Source organism: Mustela lutreola, chromosome 12, assembly GCF_030435805.1.
Source record: "Mustela lutreola isolate mMusLut2 chromosome 12, mMusLut2.pri, whole genome shotgun sequence".
Lineage (NCBI taxonomy): Eukaryota > Metazoa > Chordata > Mammalia > Carnivora > Mustelidae > Mustela > Mustela lutreola.
In genome coordinates, this window is record NC_081301.1 from 9,200,780 (window position 1) to 9,218,729 (window position 17,950).

The 17,950-nt window shown below is 36.0% G+C and overlaps 1 protein-coding gene and 1 non-coding gene across 4 annotated transcripts in view; one reads left to right on the forward strand and one right to left on the reverse strand.

Moving 5' to 3' along the window:
* Window positions 1–17,950, reverse strand: part of PBX3 (PBX homeobox 3) — a 217,200-nt gene that overhangs the window by 124,719 nt on the left and 74,531 nt on the right. The window lies entirely within an intron of this gene.
* On the forward strand, window positions 6,365–6,437 carry TRNAK-CUU (transfer RNA lysine (anticodon CUU)). Its single transcript has one exon. It is a non-coding gene; the product is annotated as a tRNA-Lys (tRNA).

Below are 17,950 nucleotides of genomic sequence, written 5' to 3' on the forward strand. Positions count from 1 at the left end.
GAGTAAAGTTGTCAACTGAACTGATGTTCAGCTTCAGTAAGATGGCCTGAAAGAGAAGAGCTGGCACAAGGAAAAACTCACTGAAGCAACTTTTTGCTTTAAAAAACAGCTTATATTTCTAACCCCATCCTAAGGAGGTCAGTCACTTTACCATCTGAAGGTAGAAGATAAACTGACAATTAAAAAATAAAGATATAAATTAAAGCCTTCAAAATTAGATACAATTGGATACAATATACGAAAATATATGCTTTCTGAATTATAAATCTCTCATAAAATCATTTCATATTTCAGATAGGGCATTGTCTTTAAATTCTGCATTGGATTCTTGTAAACAGCACATTAAAAACTTCATTAAAATGTAAAGCACTGAGGTCAAACAATTTCTACCTATCTAAATTGTTCCACACGAAACCAAAGCCAGTTTACTGTGACATTCTTCTAAAATTAACTCCCAACATCCAGAACAGTTAAGAAATCAAGTTCATCTCCCTTGACTCTGTAACCAAGACAATCAGTTCTGCCTACAGTACCCAAAGCAAGCACTGCCCACCCAACAGCGTTCTGAACAAAAGCTGGCTGGACTACAGGCCTGCAAGCTCTACTCCAAACAATTCGTACAACAGTAGAGCTATACTCCAGAGACTTCACTCTTTTCTTTCTTCTCTGTCACTGAACAAACGGAGGTAAGACAACACTCTGGGGATGAAACAGCAAAGAGCAGGAAAAGCAGAGTGGTTATAAACGTCCTGTAGCAACAGTGCCGTACATAAAAATCCAGCCATGCATTACTCTGGTGCCTACCATATCACAAGTCCAAGGCAAAAAACACAGTATCTAGGGGGTGCTAGATTAACACAAACCGAAGAATAATCTACATTTCTCCTATCCCCCAGAAACAAGCATTAGCCAAGTCGGATCTTAAAAAACACTGCCACAAAATACTTGCATTTTCAACAATGAGAACAAATTTAATTACATATAGTCAGCTAATCATTCAAAAGGTTTTGGATCTAAGGCTATGGGCTTAGAATTTAGATAGAATTGGGAGCAAGTCCAAGCTCTACTACTTAATAGAGAGCTGATCCTGGGCAATTTATTAAACCCACTAAGTGTTAGTTTCTTCACCTGAAAAACAGGAATAACCAAACAGATCCCTTGATGCACGTAAACAGCCTATCACAGCCCCTAGTATATATGGTGGGTCCTAATGTTAGTACATAATAATGTAATAATTTCTCAACAGTAATATACTTAGATGCTACAGAGTAATTGGGTTAGCTTGGTCAACAGAAACCAAAAAACTGTGAGGCTCTATGCAGGCAATAACAGTAACAAACTGAACAACTTAAAATCAAACAAGCAAATAATTCTGCAAAGAAGGTACCCTTTGAGTTCAAACTGTTACCTCAATTCCCTTTACACAGTTCTTTTGTGGCAATTCAATTAGAGTGAGATTCAAAAGAAAGAGCAAGGGCAAAGAAATGATCCTGTAATATAAGTATTTCCAGGCTTTGTCTTTTACCCAACACATACATGTAATATTCCAAAAAGCTACTTAGCATATTTTAAAACTAACACTTTTCAAATAAAAATTTTCTTGATATAGACAGATACAGTATACTACTCTTAAAAAATTATAGTTAATGTACCAATAAGATCAAGGAGTTAGGAAAGAAAAATGGTCAATTCTTCAAAGGAAAGGAGAAAAATTTACTTGGAGGTTTAGCTATCACTAAGGGATAGAATGTGTGTTAGGAGTCACTAATAAGTCCCTAACGTATATATGAATAATAATATAAAAGCTAAGCAGAAAAGGCCAGAAAAAAGATGTTGCCTATTGCTACGTATTCCCTATAAGAAACAATTGTTAAAAAAACAACAACAAATTGATGTTATGGAGGATAGCATTATTTGCATATAATCAGAAGAACATTATTAAATAATTGCATGATTAAGTGTCATCTGAAACAAAATGGACACATTTCCAGTGCTTTAAAAGAAAATCCCACCCTGGTAAAATTTCTTCTTTATCCCAAAGTTGTTTTCATCTGCTGAAAAATTTTCTGGAAGACATTTTACATACCAACATAACAAGTCACAATTATTTATCTTCATTATCTTCTTTACTATTTAAGATAAAAAGCCAAAGGACAAGTCTGTGAATACAAAAAGCATAAAAACAATCCCTCTGCCAACACCCATATTTACCGAGGTATCTGAATGGCCCACTGTCCAATGCTCCCTGTAGCCCAGAAATGAGCATCACAAGATTGACAGATAACAACATTGTATTGGTCTCTTAAAGCTTTTGCTTTACACTAAGAATTTAAAGCCAACAAAATCCTTCTAAATGGAGTATAAATGTATTAGATGTCAGGAGTTCATTACCTCAATTTCAGAAACAGGAATGTCACTGAAAAGACAATTTTGTACTGTTTAAAAATCATATGCCAACAACATCCCTTTCCTTACCCTTTCTCCGTCTTCCATTCCTTGTTGTACACACAACGTACATACTTAGACGTTGTACCATCGTCCAAAACTAGACATATCTAAAACATCTTCCCTAACTATCCTATCAGAGTCAGCAGGACTGATATGTTCTCTAGCTTCTAAGCATTCAATCTCCTCATAAATCTTTGGCTTTTCTTCATCTGTCTGCTCACGTTAAATCTTGCTAACTTCTATTGTATAAGGAGTTACATCTGTTCATTCAACACCACTGGAGTTTATAACCTAACTACCTGGTAACCACTGTTTGCCTCTACCCTCAATCTTTCCATTTATCCTTCATTTCCTAGAATCCTGTTTCTCAAGAATTCTTTTCTTTATCTGGCAGGGCACATAAAGAATTATATGAATAAAATGAGCATTTGTTGAGCATCTATTATATGTCGAGAAATCCTATGTATCTTCTCATTATCACATTCAATCACACTGAAGTTAAATATAAAGTAGGTTACATATATTAGGTAAATGAAAGGCAAAGAGAAAGCATTTTTTTTTAAAGATTTTATTTATTTATTTGACAGAGAGAAATCACAAGTACACTGAGAGGCAGGCAGAGAGAGAGAGAAGGAAGCAGGCTCCCTGCTGAGCAGAGAGCCCGATGCGGGACTCGATTCCAGGACCCTGAGATCATGACCTGAGCCGAAGGCAGCGGCTTAACCCACTGAGCCACCCAGGCGCCCCGAGAAAGCATTTTTATTACAAGGCTATCCCTTTATCTTTCCTCTTTCTTTTTTTTTTAAAGATTTTATTTATTTATTTGACAGAGAGAGATCACAAGTAGGCAGAGAGGCAGGCAGAGAGAGAGAGAGAGAGGAGGAAACAGGCTCCCTGCTGAGCAGAGAGCCCGATGTGGGACTCGATCCCAGGACCCTGAGATCATGACCTGAGCCGAAGGCAGCGGCTTAACCCACTGAGCCACCCAGGCACCCCTATCTTTCCTCTTTCTTTTTGACCTCATTCTAACTTAATTGCCACAAAAAAATTAAATTTACTCAATGTATAGATTTGTACAGGTGACAGATCTTCTGAATCTGAGTATACTTCTCTTTATATATCATGTTGCCTCTTGAGTCTTCAAATCTACAATGAACAATATTCACTTGATTCTTACCTCAAAATTACCATTAAAATAGTAACATACGGGGCGCCTGGGTGGCTCAGTGGGTTAAAGCCTCTGCCTTCAGTTCGGGTCATGATCCCAGGGTCCTGGGATCGAGCCCCGCATTGGGCTCCCTACTCCGCGGTGAGCCTGCTTCCCCCTCTCTCTCTCTGCTGGCCTCTCTGCCTACTTATGATCTCTGTCTGTCAAATAAATAAATAAAATCTTTAAAAATAAATAAATGAAATAAAATAGTAACATACATCTACTAAACACCTACTATGTACAAGACACTTGGCAATATGCTTTCATGCACAATTCCATTTAATCCCCACAACTACTCTATAAGGTTAAAATAAGCACTATACCTAACTCCACTTTAGAATTTGAAAAGTAACACAGAATGGTTATTAAGTACTTCGTCAAGGCAACCTAGATGGGAAGCAGTGAATCTGGGACCCAAACCCAAGCCTCTGACTCCAAAGCTCATATCCTGAACCATTCTTCTCTCATGAGTGTTAAGCACCACAAAAAATCTCCTTCTTACCTTTCTGCCTTCATGTTTTCTTCTACCTTGGCAAAAATTTGTCATCCCTTATATATGACCTCTTTGGAAACTCTAACATTCTCCAAAAAAAAAAAAAAAAAAAGAAAGAAAGAAAAATCCATCTTCTTTTCAACCTCAAAATTCTACTTTATTCTCTGCATTCCATCAAATCTTCTCAGATTAGTACTCTACATTTGAAGTCTAGACAATACCAGCCACCATTTCCAGCCTTTGTTCTCTCCAAATATTTTGTGCTTCAGTACAAACAGCTAGTGTTGGTTATATTTTGTCACTCGACACTAGCGGACTCCAATTTGATCTTATGAAGAACAAAGAACATCAAATTACAACACTAGCAAAAACAGACTTAACTATATTTATGTAGATAACCTGGTTATATACTAAGTGTGATTTGATAGGAGACTTTTCATATTCTTACAATGCATATCTTCTTATCATTTCCCATTTATAGCCCAAATCTTCTTGTCTACCAAAATGTGTCTGGAGTTTCTGATGATACTAAGGAGCTACAAGCTGAGCACTACAAATTTGGAGACAGTTTGTAGCTTAGTGCAGCAAATGCTCATATGGACTGCAAAATTTCTTTAAATTGTGAGTACAAGAACCTATTGTCCAAAGTGTTCTTAGAAAATAAAAGGAAGAGAAAAGAAGAAAGAAAGGATGGGAAGTCTGTTTTTCCTGAGAGTGCCACATACACAGCATTGGCTCTGCTATTAGAATGTTTCCATCTACCACTTTAATAAGGCAAGGCCAACCAAGGATTCATCCTCTTTGCTTACCTTTTGGAAAATCTTAAAAAATAAACACTACTAATGTTCTTGAGACCTCCACTATTCAGAAAAATAAACTGTTAAACAGATCAAAATGACTACTAACCTTAATTATACCATCTAGATTCCTTTTAAAGCATATTTTCTATTTAGCATTTTTAATATAAGGTCATATTCAAAATGTGAAAAGTAAAACATTATTAAGTCATTTTTCTGTTCCTGAATGCAAACCCCTGTTCTCCTCCAGAAGCAAATAATATTACATGTTTCTTATATATGTCTGGAGATAGATAAATAGGTACACATGCACACACATACAAATACATACATACATACATACATACACACGCACACAAAATAAGTTTTTTCTTTATTAGACATAGATGTATTTAATACATATACACACTGCTCTGTACCTTAATTTTTTTAAATTTAATATATACTGGAAACTGGTCTGTATTAGTGCATAACAAGTACATAAAGAACTTAATCATTCTATTTTATGGGTTACAGTATTACAATGAATGGGAGTAACATAATTTATTCAACTAGTCCCCTAACTAATGAACATTTAAATTATTTCCAAGCTTGTACTCTTTCAACGAGTGCTACAATTATCTTTCGAATACATGTAAGATTTCCTACATACAAATATATGAAGGCTAAATTCCACGAATCACAATTGCTGGGTCAATGGATTATGTACTCTTTAAAATTCTGATAGATACTGCCAAAATGCCCTCCAAAGAAGATTATACCAATTTACGTTCCCACCAGCAATTTTAAAGACTTTACTCATTTAGAGAGGTGGGGGAAGAGAGAGCATTGAGTGGGGGAAGGGGGAGAGTGAGAGAGAATCTCAAGCAGACTCCTTGCTAAGCACCAAGCCCTGCAGGCTCTCACAACTCTGGGATCGTGACCTGAGCTGAATTTAAAAGTCGAAGGCTTAACCCACTGGGCCACCCAGTGCCCCTCCCATCAGCAATTTTAAAAGTGACTGTCTTGACACCCATCTCCATCACACTGTTAACATACTTTTGATCTCTGCCAATCAGATAAATGAAAAATGGTAGCTCAGCACAGTTTTACTTTGTTTTGACTCTTGAAAGTCAGTAGAACGTAGTGATTAACAGTATGGATTCTGGGGTTCTGCCATTCAGTTGGTTCTGCAGTCACTGTGCAATCATAGGCAGCTAACTTAACCTCTGTGCTGCCACTTCCTCATCAGTCAAATAGGGGTTATAATATGCCAATTTCAAATGTTCTTGTGAAAATTAGATGGGTTAATATGTACAAGGTGCTTAGAATTGTGTTTGGCACATAATAAACACTCGATACGTGGGTTTTTTTTTTTTTTTTGAATGAGGTTGGACAATTTTTTTTGCATGTTTAAAAAGTTATTTGTATTGGGGTGCCTATCTGGCTCAGTTGGTAGAGCATGTGACTCTTGATCTCAGGGTTGTGAGTTCAAGTCCCATGTTGGGCATGGATATTACTGAGGGGAAAAAAAAAGGTATTAGTGTTTTCTTTTTTTACAATTGTCTCTCCATATCTTTTATCTATGTTTTATTGAATTAGAATCCAAAATATACAAAACTGTCATCAATCAGTAAGAAAAGCCAACCTAAGAAAAAAGCAGGCAAGGGATATAAATAGATCACAGAAAGGTAAAACCAAGTGGTCCATTATAAGTTTTAGCCACTACGACATCAAGATTATCACTTTAAAAACTTGTGAAAAGGTGACACTTACTGGAATTTTTGCTTCCCTTGGTCCCTCTCCAGTTACATTTCTGAGTCTTGACTCACAAATTTTCTTCTCTCAAAGAAACTTTCCCAAAGGGGCGCCTGGGTGGCTCAGTGGGTTAAAGCCTCTTCCTTCAGCTCAGGTCATGATCCCAGGGTCCACATCGCATCAGGCTCTCTGCTCAGCAGGGAGCCTGCTTCCCTTCCTCTCTCTCTGCCTGCCTCTCTGCCTACTTGTGATCTCTGTCTGTCAAATAAATAAATAAAATCCTCAAAAAAAAAAAGAAAAGAAACTTTCCCAGACTACTCTTTTTGAACTCTCCTCCTACAATGCTTCATAACATTTATCATGCTCTGAAATTATTCTATTTATTGGCTTATTTATTGGCTGTCTTTCTGCATTTAACTGTACAGTGTTGGAAGGCTGCATACTTGTCAGCCATGTTCACTGCTGTATTCCTAGCACCCAGAAGAATCTCTGGCTCAGAGGAAGCAAGCAGTATTGTCTGACAGATAATGCTATTAGAACTTAAACTAAGGGGCTGCCTGGGTGGCTCAGTTGTTAAAGGTCTGCTTCAGCTCAGGTCATGATGTCAGGGTCCTGGGATTGAGCCCCACATCAGGCTCCCTGCTCAGTGGGAAGCCTGTTTCTCCCACTGCCAGTCCCCCTGCTTGTGTTCCCTCTCTCGCTGTGTCTCTCTCTGTCAAATAAATAAATAAAATCTAAAAATAAAAAAAAAAAAAGAAGAAGTTAAACTAAAATTGGAACACTCATACAGTGCATATGGGAATACAAAATGGTGCAGCCACTTTGGACAACAAAGTGTCTGGCAGTTCCTCAAAGGTTAAACACAGAGTCACCACGTGATACAACAATTCCACTCCAGGGTGCATTCCCAAGAATAATGAAAATATATGTCCATACAAAACCTTGTACACAGTGTTCATAGCAGCATTATTTATAATAGCCAAAAAACTAAAACAACCCAAATATCCATCAACTGACAAATGGATAAATAAAATATCCACTCAATAAAAAATTATCCTGTAATAAAAAGACATGGAATGTTGATACATGCTGCATCATGGAAGAACCGTGAAAACACAATGCTAAGCCAATCATGAAAGACCATATATTATATGATTCCAATGATGTAAAATGTTAAGAATAGGTAAAACTACAGAACACAGAAAGTAGCCTAGTAGCTGCCTAGGGCTTGGGGAAGGGGGCAATTACAAAGAAATGAGTATGGGGCTTCTTCATCTAGTAGGTGATGAAAATATTCTAAAATTGATTGTTATGGTGTTTGCATAATTCAGTAAATATGTTAAAAAATGAACTGTCGGGGGCGCCTGGGTGGCTCAGTGGGTTAAGCCGCTGCTTTCGGCTCAGGTCATGATCTCAGGGTCCTGGGATCGAGTCCCGCATCGGGCTCTCTGCTCAGCAGGGAGCCTGCTTCCCTCTCTCTCTCTCTACCTGCCTCTCCATCTACTTGTGATCTCTGTCAAATAAATAAATAAAATCTTTAAAAAAAAAAATGAACTGTCCACTTTAAGTGGGTGCATTGTATGATATGTGAATTATATTTCAAAAGAGTTGTTATTTTTAAGACTTAAACTGAACAAAACTGAATTCTGATGCTTGACACCCAAGGAATGGAGACTTCATACTATTTTGCTGAAACTGATAGGCAGAAATGGGAGGGGAAAAATGAGGGGAGGAAAGGAAGGAAAAAAATTCTCTTTTTAAAGTGCTAAACCATTCTATTGCCTAAAAAGATTATCTCTTCATAGATAACCCAATTTTATTTTTCTTATCTTCTCCAAAAATAGAGTCTAATCTAGAACTGGAAAACATTTGCCTTCTTTTCGTTCGCCCAAAGCTTTCCTCATGAACCTCCTCCATGGCAAATGTGAAACCAGTTCTCTACACACCACCACTCTTTAGGCCTAACGCTACTTCTTGGCATAATGCTGAGATAGGGGAGGACATCAGGAAAAGTGAGTTTCCACTTGTGAGTTGTAATACTGATAAGGAATTCAGGCAGTGGGCAGGACAACATTCTATTATGCAATACCATTCTGGCACTTTCCTAAGAATTTGGAAGAAACATATATCTTATGATAGCACATGCTCTAATTTCTTCATCTTTGATAAAGAACCAAATATGAAACACCATTTAAATATCTTGCTCAACCTTTTAAGCTAGTGTTTTGCAAAATAATTTAAGACTCTCTACAGAGAGCCTATAATTAGTGCAAATGTTTTAAGAGAATTAACCTGAGTGTAGACAAGGTTGATTTGTGTCTTGTGCCCCAACCTAAAACTCTTTGGCTAAAAGTACTTTGCAAGCTGCCTTGGAAGGCCATGGTACAAAAAGTTTCTAGAAGGTAAGTACAGTATAAACAGGAAAGGTGTAGGCTTTAGAGCCAGGTACAGAATAGTCTGAATATGGCACCGTCATTTATTAGCCATGCTATCTTACCTACCAAGTTACTTAACTTTGCTATTCCTCAGTTTTCTAACCTATAAAGTTAGGATAATACAAATTTATAGTAGTGGTATCGTGAAGATTCAGCAACAAAATATAGTATTTTTTTTTCATTCCCAGCACATTCTTGGCATTTTGCAGGAACTTAAGACACTTAAATTCTAATTTCTTCTCCCTACTTGCTCATTTTCCTAATCATACCTCAATAATTAGTACCCAAGGATAAAGCTCAAAAGAAATCATTCTTAAACCAGGTTGCATGCAAAAGCAGCACAGAGCAGTATCCTACAGTGGTTAATATTACACAGAGCCTGAAATTTCCAGAAATGAGACAACAGCAGTATAGATATTTTTTAAAATTCCACCAAATTTCACCAACAGAACCAGGGAGAGCAACCAGGAAAAAGAATAAACCCACCCTGACATCTACAAAAGTAGGTTTCAAAGAATCCTGCTAAATCCTAGAATACAGATAGGCTAAAACACATCCAATAGCAGCAAGTGGTGATAGCGACAAGAAGTATACAAGGTGTAGCTGCTGAATCCAGAACGCATCAACAAAAGTCATCCCAAAAGAGAAAAGGACCAGTGTTATACGGGATCCCACACAAATGAAGCTGAGACCAACTACTAAGACTGGAAGGGGTCCATACAGCTTCCAACTCAGGAGAGGGAACCATCTTAAAAACTGAAGACTAGGGGCGCCTGGGTGACTCAGTGGGTTAAAGCCTCTGCCTTCCGCTCAAGTCATGATCCCAGGGTCCACATTGCATCAGGCTCTCTGCTCAGCAGGGAGCCTGCTTCCCTTCCTCTCTCTCTGTCTGCCTCTCTGCCTACTTGTGATCTCTGTCTGTCAAATAAATAAGATCTTAAAAAAAAAAAAACTGAAGACTAATTAAATGATATAATAGTCTATCAGTCTGCCCTCAGAACACAGTAGGGGACACCTGGCTGGCTCAGTCGGTTGAGATGTGACTCTTGATCTCAGGGTTGTGAGTTTAAGCCCCATGTTGGGTGTAGAAATTACTTTAAAAGATATAATCTTAAAACACACACACACACACACACACACACACACACAGTGGTCTGTTTGTGAATCCTTAAGGAGATATAATGAAAGGAACTTCCCCCAAAAACTGCAAGAAGAATTTAACTTGATTCAATAAGTCTATTATTATTTTGAAGCAATTACAGATATAATATACAATAGAGAAAATAAGTAATTATTTTACTTTTGCTATGAACCCAATTTTTAGCATAAGGAGATACAAGATCGAAGAAGTTAAGTAAAACCCCTATAATCATACATCCGAATTATAATTATAAATGTGAACATCCTCCCCTCCCTTCCCCTAAAAGCAAACAACTCAGTAGCAGTAAGCACCCATATTGTGGAATTTATCTATTATTCCTCAATAAAAAGAACCACGACTCTTTGGAGAAATGATAGATTCTAGGTCTAATGCAAGGAATATATAAGATGAGCTGGGCATATTTTGTTGTGCCAGAAAGTAGAAAGCTATAAAAGCTAATAACAAAGTCTTGTGAAAAAGACACAGGAGCCATTTAGAAAGGGCTCCCACTGGATAAATGTGGGACAATTTCAGCATCAAAACGTATAATGCCCATGGCAGATAAAATTGTGTTGAGCATAGCAAATGGATAAACTTTGTTGAATCACTATATTGCACACCTGAAACTAATGTAACATTGCATCAACACCTCAATTCAAAAAAGTACAATGCCAGCAACTGATTAAAACACAGTGAAATAGTGAAAGCCAAGACTTCATAATAACCACTAAAAAATAAAAGGAAAGAAGGAAGGAAGGAAGGAGGGAGGGAAGAGGTGAGGCGAGGCCACTGGAAGATACTAAGGCACTATCTTATAACTCTAGACACTGATGATTAAAGGGAAAGAATTAAGCATTTTATACTGCCTTTCCAGTATGAAATACATTTCAGTATAACCAACAAGCCTTAGCAGAGCAAATAAAGCTCTTCTAAAGAATTCTGGCGAATACAAAGAATAAAATAATTGGAAATTACCATTCTCAAGCCCTAAGAAATTCAGTAATTCAAGCACTAATCATCCATGGATGGTAAAACCATTAGGAGAAAAAAAATGATGAATGAGGAACTTTACAGTGAAAGGATCAGGCCTGCACTACTGGAATCCACTGAACAATCTTAGCATTACAAAAAGTAAGACAAACTTTATGACCGTTACGATACAATAAAAATCTAACCAAACTTTAAATCTAACTTCCAATCTAGAAGAAATGTGGAGAACAAAGGCATAAATTAAATAATGCCACAGGAAGTAATCAGCAAAATCTAGAATGTGAGGCATTCTACAGGATAACCATTCTGACAACAAGTTAGTGGTACTGGAAAAGTGCGGTGGTGCTGGGAGGCGGGGGGGACTGTCCAGTGTTTATCTGTTATTTATTTATTTACTTATTTATAAGTTTTGGGTTTTTTTTGTTTTTGTTTGTTTGTTTGTTTGACAGACAGAGATCACAAGTAGGCAGAGAGGCAGGCAGAGAAAGAGAGAGAGAGAGGGAGGAAGCAGGCTCCCTGCTGAGCAGAGAGCCCGATGCTGGGCTCAATGCAGGGCTCGATCCCAGGACCCTGGGATCATGACCTGAGCTGAAGGCAGAGGCTTTAACCCACTGAGCCACCCAGGCGCCCCTATCTGTTCTTTTAAAAGATAGTTAAAGGGCGCCTGGGTGGCTCAGTCAGTTAATCATCTGCCTTTGGCTCAGGTCATGATCCCAGGGTCCTGGGATGGAGCCCCACATCGGGCTCCCTGCTCAGCAGGGAGCCTGCTTCTCCCTCTCCCCTTCCCCTGCTCTCTCTCTTCCTCTCTCTCAAAAAACAAAACAAAACAAGATAGTTAAAAGTCATTAACAATCAGGGGTGCATGGCTGGCTCAGTGTGTAGAGCTTGCGACTCTTAATCTTGTTGTGAATTGATCTTGGGTTGTTTCAAGTTCTATGTTGGGTATAGAGATTACTTTTTTAAAAATGAAACAAAACATTTTTTTAAAAAGAGTCATGACACTCAAATACAGTATATGGAGAATTTTGGATGCTTATCCAAACAACCCAACTGTAAAAAGACATATTTTAGACAATCGGGAAATCTCAATAGATACTAGATGATATTAAGAAAGTCCTGTTAATTGAAGACCTTCTCGTTAATTTTGTGAGGTGTGTTAGTGGCACTGTGGTTTACACAAGGAAGAAAAAATCTTCTTTAAAAGCAAACTGAAATATTTAGGGATGAAATAAGTTTGCTTTAATATATTCTAGCAGGAAAAAAAGTTGTAGGAGAAGATATGAAAGAAGTATAAATATTGATGGCAATTAAGTCTGGTTGATGGTTACATAAGGGTTCACTATACTCTGCTTTCTTATATAATTGGAAATTTTTATAATAAAAAGTAAAACAAAGAACAAAAAAGTAAAACATACAAAACAATGAATAAAAAAACAATACAACAACAAAAGAACAAGTATGAGCTCTAGAATCAGACTGTTAGGGGACTGAATCCTAGCTCTATCATTCATTAATTGTATGAATTTGGGTGAATCACTTAACTGCTTTAAATGTGGTTCCCTTCAATCGAATGAGGGAAACAGTACCCTATTTATTAAGTTTGAATAGGACAATCTATATAACATAGAATGTTTCTAGTACATGAACAAAAGTCCAGTAATTGTCAGCCATTGTTATCCTTATTATTATGTTATTGTAGAGGATATGATAGCAAAGTCTCCTGAATAGTTCTTTATGTAAAGGGCCAACGTTTATTTTTTTGTCAGAATTCATATTTCTTTTCCAAAAGCACAGATAAAGGATGGATTAAATAGGTAATGGTGATTAAGGAGTATACTTGTTGTGATGAGAATAGAGTTTTGTATGTAAGCACTGAATCATTAAGTTGTACCCCTGAAATGAATTGTACACTGTATGTTAACTAACTGGAATTTTAATAAAAACTAAAAAAAAAAAAAAAAAAAACAGTAATACAAAAGCATAGATAAATATGCAATACCAAACATCTATAAATAACTATTTTACTTTTCTATTATTCAGGTTTTTGAAAATTAATAAATACAAACATTATTATCACCAATATAATAGCAAAGATCTATTGTTTCCAATTTTATACCATTCTTCAGTTAAATTTAAGTGACAGTATTATTAATATTTTATTTAAATTCATGGTTCTACTTTTTAAATTTAAGTTTTCTCTAAAATGATATATAGTAGAAAATGTTTAGCTAATAGCAAGTCTAAGAAACATGCAAAGCAACCTTTTTCAACTAATCGACTAAAAAATTGAAGTATTTTCCTTGTTTCTGAAAAATTAAATCACTTTGGTGCTTATAATACATATGCTTTCCATAATATAAAAAAAATCCCCTTTGTAAATAAAAAATTATACTGAAGTCTACAGAGCTGAGGCAACTGATAAATTTTTCCTTTCACTTTTAATCAGGCTTCCTGTTGTAAGAGCTCAGCAGACAGTGACGCGAGACACTGCCTCCCAACTTCGGTTCACCTTTGCAGTTCCACAAGGGACACCATGTCAAGATTGTTCAGCTTTTTTGATGAGTGCTGCGTGGGTAACTAATGTGTAAATGCAGATACGTATAGAAAGCAGTTTTGACATTGATGTATTGCAACTGGTTCCAGATGTCGGTAAGGGATGCTTGGCCAGGCGTTTGGGGCTCCACTGCCACAGAGCAATGTCGGGACCAAGCCAATCTTCAAAAGACCATGGCACTTTAATTCTCCAATTAGAGTCTTCTTAAAACAATTACTTTGCTTTTGTTCTTTCAGGAAAACACTGAAATATTTGTACTTTGTCGCTTGTTTTTAAATTTAAGGAAAGGGAGATCAAAATACTGAGCATCCTAACAGTTTGGCTGAAAAGAAAACTTCAAAGCAAACTGCTAAGATACTCAAAACTAAAGCACATATTCCTGTCATATAATGAGAATATAAACTAAATTGCACCAAAACTTGAATACGTACAGAAACTGACTGATTAGCAAAGTAAACATTGAGATTATCCATCTAATGATATTAGAATTCCTCAAAGATTATCAATATTAATATGGTACATGTATCACAATAATTGGAAATCATATCAAGTTTATTCCTCTCTTTTTGCTGTCTATAAACCTGACAAGTGTATTAGCTAAGGAAAATGACCTGCAGTTGCCTGACTTTAAGAACCAAATGATAAATTTTCTAATAATGCATGTCTAGAACAAAATCCTAGAAAAGAACGACTGACAAGCAGCACATGAATAAATGAAATTTCTGGTCCACTGGTTAATGAAGTGCAATGGATGCATACAAAAATTCCAAAACAGAAACACATTATTACAATCATGCAATGAATAGCCTTTAACCTTTAAAATTGATAAAGTTGCACTTTCTTCATGAAAAAATACTGTAACACGGCTCCCAAGTAAGCATTTGGTCTAATGGGAATTTTTTCAAACAACCTGTCTGTCTCCCTCTTCTTTCAATACCAACTCCCAGCTCCAATCAAAAACACTCTCAGGGGATCACCTACAGCTACATTCTCTCTATGTGGTTTTGCTATAAGGCATTTTCTCATTGATCAAGGGAACTGCAGAAAGCATGCATTCTGTTTATCCTAGAACAAAGAAGGTGACCTACGTATACTGATTTTCAGTATCAAATCAAAGGTTTTGAAAGACTTTTTAATAGAAATAAGGGCAAACAAATCTGTCAGAATGATGTTTAGAACTCTACGTTCCTTTTGATTTCCTAATAAATTGAATAAATTGGATATTCTAAATACATTATGAAACTTTTAATATGTGAAAGAACCTTGTGGTCAATAACTTCTGTTATAAATAAATTGTTTAACTATAGCCCAAAGCCCCTATGTTTGGTCTGATATAACTTCATATGCTAATTGAAAGGTCAAGAGTAGTTTTAAAAACTGACCAATCTTATTTTTCCAGATGGATCATCAAATTTATTTCTAACCTTGCATTTAAATGATCAACCAGTAAAATTTTATTACAGGCTTAGAATACATTAAAAAATGGTGCAAACAGAAGAAGAACTGTAAAGTATTTATTTCCATCTCCCCTTTTATAGGGTTCTATTACAACAAATCTTTATTGTGACATGCATATCAACATGCCACAACTTAAAACAACCTAAATTCTGGTCCCATTCTAAATATGTTGGTTTTGATTCCTAATAAATTATGTTCAACAAGTAAAAATATCATTGGAGTACTTCTCCATAAACCATTAATTACTCTCAGGGGCGCCTGGGTGGCTCAGTGTGTTAAGCCTCTGCCTTCGGATCAGGTCATGGTCTCAGGGACCTGCGAACAGGCCCTGCATCAGGCACTCTGCTCAGCAGGGAGCCTGCTTCCCCCTCTCGCTCTGCCTGCCTCTCTGCCTACTTGTTATCTCTCTCTCTCTCTCTCTCCCCATCTGTCAAATAAATAAATAAATAAATCTTTAAAAAAAAAAGAAAGAAAGAAAAAGAAAGAAACCAAATACAGAATATAAAATTTTTTTTAAAGTTAATTACTCTGAAATATGGAAAATTTGTCTAGGCAGTACAATTATATATATATATCAGATCTGGCAGGTCAAAAACAAAATTATTGCCTAGTAAAAATATGGATGCAAGTATATTTAACTAAATGACTTTTGTGTTTATCTTTAATAACTCAAAATAAATCCTTTGGACAACAAATCAGAGCTTCTGAAAACGCAAAATACCAGTTACTATATCCATCAAAAGTCCAAACTTCAAAGCTACTGATATCTATACCCAACACATAAAGATACAGATGACTGAAGTCCTAAATGAATTTAGTCTCTGATTCTGAAAAATAACTGCTTAATTCTAGAACAAAGGTATGTATCAAATAGTTTTACTGCTGGTGGCAATATAAACTGGTATAACCACTTTGGAAAGCAATTTAGCAACAGCAAATAAAATTATTACTTTATAACCCAACATTTTTTTTAAAAGATTTTATTTATTTGACAGAGAGAGATCACAAATAGGCAGAGAGGCAGGCAGAGAGAAAGAGGGGGAAGCAGGCTCCCCACTGAGCAGAGAGCCTGATGTGGGGCTTGATCTCAGGACCCCAAGATCATGACCTGAGCTGAAGGCAGAGGCTTTAACACCCACTGAGCCACCCAGGCACCCCATATAACCCAACATTTTTATTTACAGGTGTACACCTCAAAGAAGTTCTTGCACGGGGACAAGAATAAATGTGTAAGCATATTTATAATAACAAAACTTTGGAAACAATTTAAGTGTCCACCAACAACGAAATGTATATGAAGTTTATGTGCACAATGGAATACTATAAAAGCAGTTAAAATGAATGAAATCGATCCACAGGTATCAAATTGCATACACTCAGAAAACAATGGTGAGGGAAAAGAACAAGATATAAAACAATATATACATTATATATATCCAATATACATTATATTATATACACACATATAATTTATATATACAATATGCACTGTATATTATTTATATCAATGCTAAAAATACTATGTATTATTTATTAACACATAGATAAGGTTTTTTTAAATGCAAATGAGAAGCATATGCACTAGCTGTAAGATAAACACTGCTTTTGTGTAGGTAGGAAAGTTAGTGTGGGCTGAAGGTATGGGAAATCTTCAACCATACGTAACTGGGTTTATTTCTTATTAAATATCTGAAGCAGATATGCCAAAATGCTAACACTTATTAAATTTAGCAGAAGAGACTATGGATGGTCTGTGCTTGAAATATTTCATAATTAAAAATTAAAATATAAAAATTACATATACCCTACATGACCATTTACTTCAGAATTTCTACCAATACCTCATTCAAATGCATTCATTTATACACTGCATAATTTTGTTAGGTTAAAATTATGCCCATAATTGAAGGACAGAGCAATCTATTCTTCCCAATAAGGTCTTCACACAATAAGTTCAACTGTCTAAATACTTAGCACTGATATTACCATTATGATGTTTTTGTAGCATTTATAATCATAGATATTTTTTCAAAGGAAAGATTCCCCTAATCACCAATGACCCTACATTAATCGGTGAATACTCTACACAAGCTAAAGTCACCAAGCACTTATGATATCTGACTTTCAATCCTGTCTCAAATCTCACATAAAAACATTTTGAGGAAAGAGGAAGGTTTCCTATTATTCAGGACAAATAATTAAGATATGAGAACAGCAACTAAATAATTTGGACTTCAAATAAGAAAGCTTTTTTCTTTCTCTCTTTCTTTCTTTCTTTCAAATAAAGAATCCTACACATGAAGGATTTGAGCCAGGAAATTGTCAATTAGGTAAAAAATCATTCCTGAAATTTCTAAGATTGTGATGAATAAAGGAATTTATGAGGCTAGAATCTCGGCCCTATAGTCAACTTGAGCAGTTTTTTCCCCAGAATTAAATGCTCTAACTTTTGGAACTAGTTAAATATTAATGTCAATGCCCTTCTCATTCAAAGATACTATGCTAGAACTGAACTAGTTGAAACTGCCAGCCACAATTAACGTTTAGAAAGTTTGTCTCCCAATGCAATATTAAACAGAGTTACAGGATGTTCTAGCAAAATAAGGTAAACTACTAGATTAAACTTGGCAATATCACAATCATGGATTGATCCTCTGAAAAACAGACCAAATAAGACAGAAAAAATG